The sequence below is a fragment of the Megalobrama amblycephala genome, linkage group LG7, assembly GCF_018812025.1.
Source record: "Megalobrama amblycephala isolate DHTTF-2021 linkage group LG7, ASM1881202v1, whole genome shotgun sequence".
Taxonomy (NCBI): Eukaryota; Metazoa; Chordata; class Actinopteri; order Cypriniformes; family Xenocyprididae; genus Megalobrama; species Megalobrama amblycephala.
In genome coordinates this window covers 15,657,483-15,666,916 of record NC_063050.1, presented here as the reverse complement: position 1 = coordinate 15,666,916, position 9,434 = coordinate 15,657,483, and positions in this window count along the sequence as shown.

Below are 9,434 nucleotides of genomic sequence, written 5' to 3'. Positions count from 1 at the left end.
GTGCACACAGTTTAATAATTCGTTCCCTTCGATTTACTAAAACATGCGCACGATTTACTATTTCGTTCCCTCGATTTATAAATCATGCACATGATTTATAAATTAGTAAATCGTGCACACAATTTAATTTTTTTTCGTGCATGTCATGTGCATAACTGGTGCGCAGGTGCGCATGCATGGTAAAAATAAATGATGTGTACCAGAAAACGTGGAGGGAAGCGCTTTTGAGTACAGGGACATGATTACTTACTGGAGTAGGATTTTTCTCCATCTCTGGTAAGATAGCAATCACGATGATAAGTGAGTTCATTAATTATTAGGGGTGCAACGGATCCGTGATCGGTAAGGACCAGGCCCCGCGGTTCGGCATGCATCTGATTCATGGATTAACTGCTGTTTAACCTTCATAATGTGAAAGTTTAGCATTTGGACGTGTTTTGTCTTGCCAGTTTACACGTTCAAATTATTTTAAACGCGGAAGAAGAGTTGAAAATCGAGATTCGCGTGCACGCAGAGAGAGAGAGAGAGAGAAGCTTCCAGACAGCGCTCGAACACCAAATTAATTCTTCTTTTACATTTACTTGGGCTTGAACGCACACATACACACAAAGTTTTGTCAAAATACCCGTCTCGGCAAGTATTCTATCGGTTATGTCATAAGTGAACGGTTGAGAAAGAAACCGGATGTGTCAGTATATTCGGTCCGCGCATTCGGTCTTAAAGTGACAGCAGCCTAATATTCCTGCTGTTGTCTGTGTCATTAGTTTTAATAAAATATAAACAAAACATCATCATCTACCACGTTCGAAAGCAAAGAAGATGTGAGGAGAGCAGTCAGGAGGAAAGAGATGGAGACGACTTGTAGGATAAGAGTGTTGCGTGAAGTTTGAGTACCAAACAGCATCTCCAGGTGCTCCCTTGAGAACCAGACCAAAAAAGTTATTGTGAGATATAAACTTGCAATTGCATATAATAATCCAATTGTGAGGGACTTTTTTTCTCAGAGTTGCAAGTTTATATCTCACAATTCTGATTTTATACAATGAAATTGCGAGTTTATATCATGATTCAGACTTTATAACTCACAACTGAGTTTATATCGCAATTCTGAGGGCAAAAAGTCAGAATTGCAACTTTATATCTTGCAATTCTGACTTTATATCACCCAATTCTCATTTTATATCACCCGATTCTCACTTTATATCACCCAATTCTGACTTTTAAACATGCAATTGCTAAAGAAAAAAAAAAAAATCTGAAATGTGTCCTTTTTTATGTTTTTATTTTTTTATTTAGTGGTGGAAACAAGCTTCCATACCTTTAAGACTATGTAAATGGCCTCTTCACATATGAAATGAGCAGCAAGGCTGCAGTACCAAAACAGCTGGTGCTGAAATCTTGCTCAAAAAGGATTGAGTTCTAAAAGTTTTCATCAAGATGATCAAGAAAAATGATATTCCTTATATGACCCCTTTATAGGAACTAATCTGTCTATGTGGTGTTGTAGACAGTATTGAGTGTTTGTTTGACTGCTATTTATTGTTAAATAAATTAAATCAGATTGTTTTTGTCATGCATTGGACCTGAATGCTCTGGTGTAAAGACTGATTTATCAAGCTCGTAATTTATCATTTTTCTTATAAAAGGATTCAGTGCTATCCAGGTATAGAATTTGGTTGATAATCTTCCATAATTTATGAACACAGTTGACCTGAATGTGGTTTGACATGAATGTGGGTTTGCAGTAAAATTATGTGCTTATTTTTTTGTTTTTCAGTGCAATAAAATTATAATTGTGACATTAAATTTTGCTGAATGCCACTATCCTATAAATAACTTAAAATACACTTCATATTTAATACTGGCTGAAGCTCTGTACTTCTTCATGCAAGTCTGCATATATCACAATTTCCACATTTTGCAGACTTTTAGGAATTGTATTCTTACTTCTTGTTTCACCATAAAAGCACTTTCTCTCATTTCTGAGGAAAAATGCTCAGAAAATGTAAAGATGAAGTGGAAACAAATGGAATTGCAATCTGAGTCCCACATACTGTACTAACTTGCGGTTGTTTGTTTGGCTGACCGTTGGCAAACATTATATTTGCAATTATGTTTAGTGCTGCTAAAAGCCCAGAAATGACATATATTCAGCCACAGTTATAATACATCATTGCATATCCATGATTGTGAGGGACAAGAAAATTTAATGGGAGTATTTCAGCCACTACTCACTTTTGTCTTTGATTAAAACATTAACCATGCAACATTCAAATATCTAAAGTTTTTAAATCATTTAGATGTATATAGTAAAAGAAGCTGAATATGACATCTTACTGTGCAGAATAGATTCTTGCAATTAATATATTTTATAACTATTAATGTATATTTTATATTATAATTTTTATTTATTTATCTTTTTTTGAGTTACGAAGCATCCGAGAAGGGTGAGAGGAAACAACACCCAAGGCTTTGTGTGTGTGTGTGTCTAACAAGCAATTATTTCCTGACATTTTATTTGCTTTATGATAACACACGATAAGCCTGGTATAACAGCCTGCTTCGTTATTTAAAGGTGAAGTGTGTAAGTCTAGTTAATCTTGCCGTTTTGTCTGGTGTCGATAGAGGCACAGAATGACACGTCTCACCTTTAATGACTAAACGGTTGCATAACTGCCATTTGTCTACTCCTAATGCTGTGCAGAAAACGGCGTTTCCAAGCAACAGTTAACATAAAGATGACAGACTGGACTGTTTAGCACACGCTGTATGGATCTTCATTTGTGTCAGCCGGCTGACATCTGCTGTGGGAACCATTAAACACAATCACAAAGCTGTGTCAACAGAGCAACCGCCGCTTGAAGATGTTTCCATCATATCGACGGATGAAAGGTGAGAATAATAAAAGAGACCCGGGTATGAATGCTGTCTGTCTTCATGCTGCTTTTGACAATAAAGCACTTTTAGTTGCCAGAATTTAAAACGTGTTAACTTTTTAAAGCCCCCCACCCTTTTGAACATAGAAGTCAAAATGCACTATGAAAATAATTCATGAATTCTTTACAGACCTAAGGTCTCTATTTAAAGAAGACACTCAACATTATTGCTGAAGTGAAAGCACTTAAAAAAAATAGGCTATAAAGTTGCATAAATTTAGGCTTGCTGTAAAGCAAAGGTAGGCCTACTGTATTAAGCATTTTATTTAACACAAAATATATATTTAAGATAATAATTGAAAATTGCTAGAAGATAAAAGCCATATGTCTAACCAAGTTGTGTTCCAAATGTGAAGCTGATGTCACAGTAATTGAGGTTCCTGTGGGATTTTGTTTGGGCTCTCTACGAAAAATAGCCACTGGGTGACACCCACAATCCACAATATTAGTTCTCCTGTCACAAATAAAATTTGAATCATGACACCACCTATAGGGGGAGAAGCTGCCAAGCCTGCTTTTAAAGCACAGTTTCCATGTTAATGCAATGTTCAATTTCAGAACAGTTTTCACAGGATGAATTAAAGTGTGTTTAAGCTTTCGAATGTACCTAGTTTAGGATGATTATTAAAATAAGAAGGCAATCCTAGATAACAAATTTTGGAATGTAAGTTTTTATTCCCAGAATGTTCTGGGAATGTTTTTTCATGGTTTGTTTTTGGTTAGCCAAGAAAGTTTTCTTTAGCTATGTTCTCAGAACGTTAGTTTTTGGTTTGTAGAGCATTATTCTTAAGTTAATCTAACGTTCCCTTAACGTTATTATAACCTTAGTTTTTTTGTTTGTAGAATGTTATTGTAACGTTAATCTAACATTCCCCTAATGTTATAATAACATTCACAGAACGTTCGTTTTTTGGTCCCAGAACATTGTTAGGGTTTGTTTTTGGTTTTCGTTAAAGTTTTCTTAACGTTCCCAGAACATTAGTTTTTGGTTTGTAGAACATTATTATAATGTTAATCTAACGTTCCCTTAACATTATTATAACATTAGTTTTTGGTTTGTAGAACGTTATTCTAACGTTAATCTAACGTTCCTTTAACATTATTATAACATTCGTTTTTGGTTTGTAGAACATTATTATAATGTTAATCTAATGTTCCCTTAACATTATTATAACATTAGTTTTTGGTTTGTAGAATGTTAATCTAACATTCCCCTAATGTTATAATAACATTCACAGAACGTTAGTTTTTTGGTCCCAGAACATTGTTAGGGTTTGTTTTTGGTTTTCGTTAAAGTTTTATTAACGTTCCCAGAACATTCGATTTTGGTTTGTAGAACATTATTATAATGTTATTCTAACGTTAATCTAACATTCCCATATGTTACTATAACATTCCCAGAACAATAGTTTTTGGTTCCCAGAACATTAAGGTTTGTTTAACGGTTAGCCAGGAAAGTTTTCTTAACGTTACCAGAATGTTAGTTTTTGGTTTGTTGAACGTTATTCTAACGTTAATCTAACATTCCCATAATGTTGTTACAATGTTCCCAGAACGTTATTTTTTGGTTCCCAGAACATTGTTATGTTTTGATTTTGGTTGGCCAGGAAAGTTTTCTTATCATTCCCAGAACATTAGTTTTTTTAAATGTTTTAAACATTATTTTAAAATAACCTAAAATTACCATTAGGGAATGTTCTCTATAAGTTATTTTTAGGTTATTTAAAAATATTCCCCTAAAGTATTTTTGGTTCCCAAAAAATAACCAAACGGGAACCAAAAACTAACGTTAGGGGAACTTTCTATGTTTGCCTGGATGTGTTGTCTAAACAATAACCTGGAGCCGCACGCTTTGCTCCAGAGCATTAAAAGTGCTAAACATCATTCTGAACACCACTGTGTAACAAGTGTTGGATGCACAAGCACCTCTTACATGATCTTCAGGAAATCTAGTTAGTGCTTTATCTTGCTAGTCTTTGAAACATCAAAGACTAGCTCATCCAGGATGTGCCTCACCCTATTCTGGAGAAGACGTGGTGTTTTTAGACATGACGGGACTGTTTAGGGTGGATACCAGAATGTTTCCTAATCTCAGAGATATCAGTATCAGACTCTTGCCTGATATCTGTCCTTGTAGGCTGATCCTTTTAAAGTAGAGTCTTTTCCGCTCTTCAAACACAACCCCTGCTTTATAGGTTTATCCTTTTGTTATGCCATGAGGATCTCGGCTTTGCACAGGTCGTTCTAACCCACAAGCATGGCCTCGATTTCCAACCTGTTCCTTATTATAGACCTACCGCCACCCTGCTTACTCTCTCACTTCAACTGGATGGTTATGTAATGGTTATGGATGTTCAAACCTGATTACTTGTTTATTTAAAAGATTAGTTGTCAGCTAGAAAACCAAACGTCCTGCCAATTTCTTGATCTTGAACTTTTCAACGTTTTTTGTGCTTGATGTCAATAACTCGTCTCAACGTGCCCCTGCCGATTCTCTGTTATCAGGTTATCCAGCGTTGTTACCCAATGCAGGCCGCTGAGCTGTCTGGCTGAAATCCATTTCATTATTTACTGGTATGCTTGGGGTGCAGTTTTGATGTGATTCTGTCTCTTCCTCGGTAACTCCCATCCAACATGCTGGTATTACTGGCAATTCAAAGTGATTCTGTTATCCTGATCTCCTGCCAAAATCTCCTGTCCAGCAGCAATGGCTGTTGTCCTCATGACCAATTGTACTGGAACACAATATAGTGGAAATATTTCCTCTTTCAGCAAAATATGTCTTTTAATAACATGTGTCACTTAAAATCTAATATAAATAGTGTTGGAGAAGCTATTTTGAAACTGTAGTTTGGCAAGCTACTAGATAACCAGTCAAAAAGCTAGTTAGATAGGCTACTACCCAGCTTGCATTTGGGCTGATAGTTGGGGCCCAGCTAGTTTTGTCCTCGATTTGCATGGGTTGATAATGGGCCCACAAATGGCCCTATCATAGTTTTTTGTGGGACCACAGTAGGTGAAAACTAGGCCCTGTTTATTATTTTCTATAAAGATTCCAGTGGGTCAAACAATGAGCTACTATGCAAAACTCACTTTCAAACCACTCAAACTGGGTTATAATGTTTTTATAAATCTGTGGCTCATTTGCAGGGTCTGCTGCACATACATGTTTGATTTGGCATCCTGATGCCCATCCTGATGCAATCCACCGCATTGCATCAGAGAGAGTGTGCTGGAACACATTCACAAGATCTCCTACAGAGGACTTGGCATATCCTTGAATGCACTTTATCCTGAAAAGCTCTTAATCCTGGGTCTGTACAGACAACCAGTAATGGGAAACCTAACTGGAGCCCACATTGAGCCCATGAAAGTGCCCCACATAATCTTCTTTCCCAACCCACCCATGTTTGGCTTGTGTTTTTCCATGTTTTGGTTTGGCTGAGAGGGCCCCATAAATTTTTGTTAAACCCATATGGCCCCATTTATGTTGCCATTTTGGGCCCATGCAAGCCATTTTGACCCACATAGGGACCCCACCTGTTTTCACCCATGTGGGGCCTACTTAGCTGAACCAAGTGGGCCCCAGATAAGATGCCCATTTTGGGACCATGCCCACTTGGTACCCATGTAACCTAAACATAAATCATGTGGGACTCACATGTTGGCTGGGTAGCAACAAACTACACTCAAAATACTTAAGGGGCAATATCCTTTATAAAATGTATAACTATTGAATAAAATGTATAACTATCCAATCATTTATAATTTAAAGTTTTTGCTGGCACAAAAACTGGTTTTGAATGAATGAACAATAACAAGGGTGACAGTATCAAACTTGAACAGGTAAATACTCTGGAATAGTTAATGTATAGTAAATTGTCCTGTAGTAATTTATATAACCAAATGAAAAAAAAATTATATACAAAGACTTGAAAATGTGAACTATGTTTTATTCTTTTAACTTATAGCCTATTGATCGGACCTTCAAACTTTGCAGAGAGAGTGAACCATTTAGAATGAATCGATTCACTAGAATGAATCAGACCTTCCAACGCTGCATGTAAGAGGGACGGTCGTTAGGATGAACCGATTCCTTAGAACGAATGTCTGTTCTTTGCAGATGCCTCTGTTGTGGCTGCTGTTCAGAATATTACTTTGACTATTACCTAAAGACACACTGCCCTCTAGTGGACGCCACTGTTGTCTCCCACATCAGCACTGAACTTTAAAATATCTTCAGTTGTATGTCCTTTTTATCATTACTTTCAACAGACAACTGACTTATTATTAATGATACAGTTACAGTATTTTATCATTGTTAACCTCTGTATATCATGTATTTACATCTTCTTACATGTTTTTTGTTTTATGCATTGTAGGTCATAGCGAAGGGTCTAACCCTGTTTGATCTTAAACTAATCTTAAACTCTATCTATCTTAAATTTAAGGTTAGGTTAAGGGGTCCCTTGCCTGAAAAAGGTTTATGGTTAGCATGGACAGATGACAGTGATTTTCCCAGTGTTTTACAGTAGGACATTTCCCTATAGTAGTGTCTGCTGTCATGAGGCGTGTGACATCACTTCTGCGTCTAACATGGGTTCATCAGAAGTGAAACATCCTGTATAAGTTGTTATGTTGTTTAATATTAACTGTGTGCAATATTAGGCCATAACAGGAACACTCTGATTTCATTGTCTCAGATAACTGTTCTACAGTCTGATTGAGGTCATATATGAATCATATTCATATAGAAGAGTCATACAAACAAAATTAGAAGAAGTACAGATTTCACAGTTTCATTCTTAGTATTGTTTCTGTGTTTATGAAGTGTGTGGTGAAAAGACATTAGAGGGGAAAGTCATTAGTCAGAAAGAAATCCCTCAAACACCCCCTAACCTAATGTACATGTTCAATCAAAGTTTTTCACACCATGCTTTACCTTGACACTATGCGTACATAATATACCCCGATCAGGCATAACATTATGAGCACCTTCCTAATATTGTGTTGGTCCCACTTTTCTGCTGCCAAAACAGCCCTGACCCGTCGAGGCATGGACTCCTCTAGACCCCTGAAGGTGTGCTGTGGTATCTGCACCAAGATGTTAGCAGCAGATCCTTTAAGTCCTGTAAGTTGCGAGGTGGAGCCTCCATGGATCGGACTTGTTTGTTCAGCACATCCCACAGATGCTCGACTGGATTGAGATCTGGGGAATTTGGAGGCCAAGTCAACACCTCAATCTCATTGTTGTGCTCCTCAAACCATTCCTGAACCATTTTTGCTTTGTGGCAGTGTTTATCCATTTAACGGAATACCATTTCCGTGAAAGGGTGTACATGGTCTGCAACAATGCTTAGGTAGGTGGTACGTGTCAAAGTAACATCCACATGGATGGCAGGACCCAAGGTTTCCCAGCAGAATTCATCAGACCAGGCCACCTTCTTCCATTGCTCCGTGTTTCAGTTCTGATGCCCACTGTTGAACTTTCGGCGGTGGACAGGGGTCAGCATGGGCACCCTGACTGGTCTGCGGCTATGCAGCTCCATACGCAACAAACTGATGCGCTGTGTATTCTGACACCTTTCTATCAGAACCAGCATTAACTTCTTGAGCAGTTTGAGCTACAGTAGCTCGTCTGTTGGATCGGACCACACAGGCCAGCCTTCGCTCCCCACGTGCATCAATGAGCCTTGGCCGTCCATGACCCTGTCGCCGGTTCAACACTGTTCCTTCCTTGGACCACTCGGATAGATACTGACCACTGCAGACCGGGAACACCCGACAAGAGCTGCAGTTTTGGAGATGCTCTGACCCAGTCATCTAGCCATCACAATTTGGCCCTTGTCAAACTCGCTCAAATCCTTACACTTGCTCATTTTTCCTGCTTCTAACACATCGACTGTGAGGACAAAATGTTCACTTGCTGCCTAATATATCCCACTGACTTACAGGTGCTGTGATGAAGAGATAATCAGTGTTATTCACTTCACCTCTCAGAGCTCATAATGTTATGTCTGATCAGTGTATAATGGTACAGATTGACCACAGTATACAGTAGTAATGTTCAAACTGGCTAAATTAATTTAGGTTGATGTCAGCAGGACATCCAAATCAAGCCTTTCTAAATACTGTCATGCTGGCTTGAAGTTATTTTACTCTGATGTAATGCTTGCAACCTTTCATTTAGGATTTTTTAATGTTTCTGAAAAGGAAGTTAGTTCCACATGTAACAGAGAGAAGTCCCACATTATTTTTATGAAGTGAGAAAATGGATGACTTAGAAATGAAACACAAATTAGTCATTCAGATCTGACAGAATCTTTAACTGACTAACACAGACTTTACTTTTGAGGGAGTTTTGTTAGAATTATTTTCATTATTTGTTGGAATTATAAAATGTCCAAGTTGATTTGAGTTCACTTTTACATCCTGTTTAAAGTCACAAAGAAATCAAAACGGAAAATACTTGTTTTTTTATGGAATATTACAGTATTT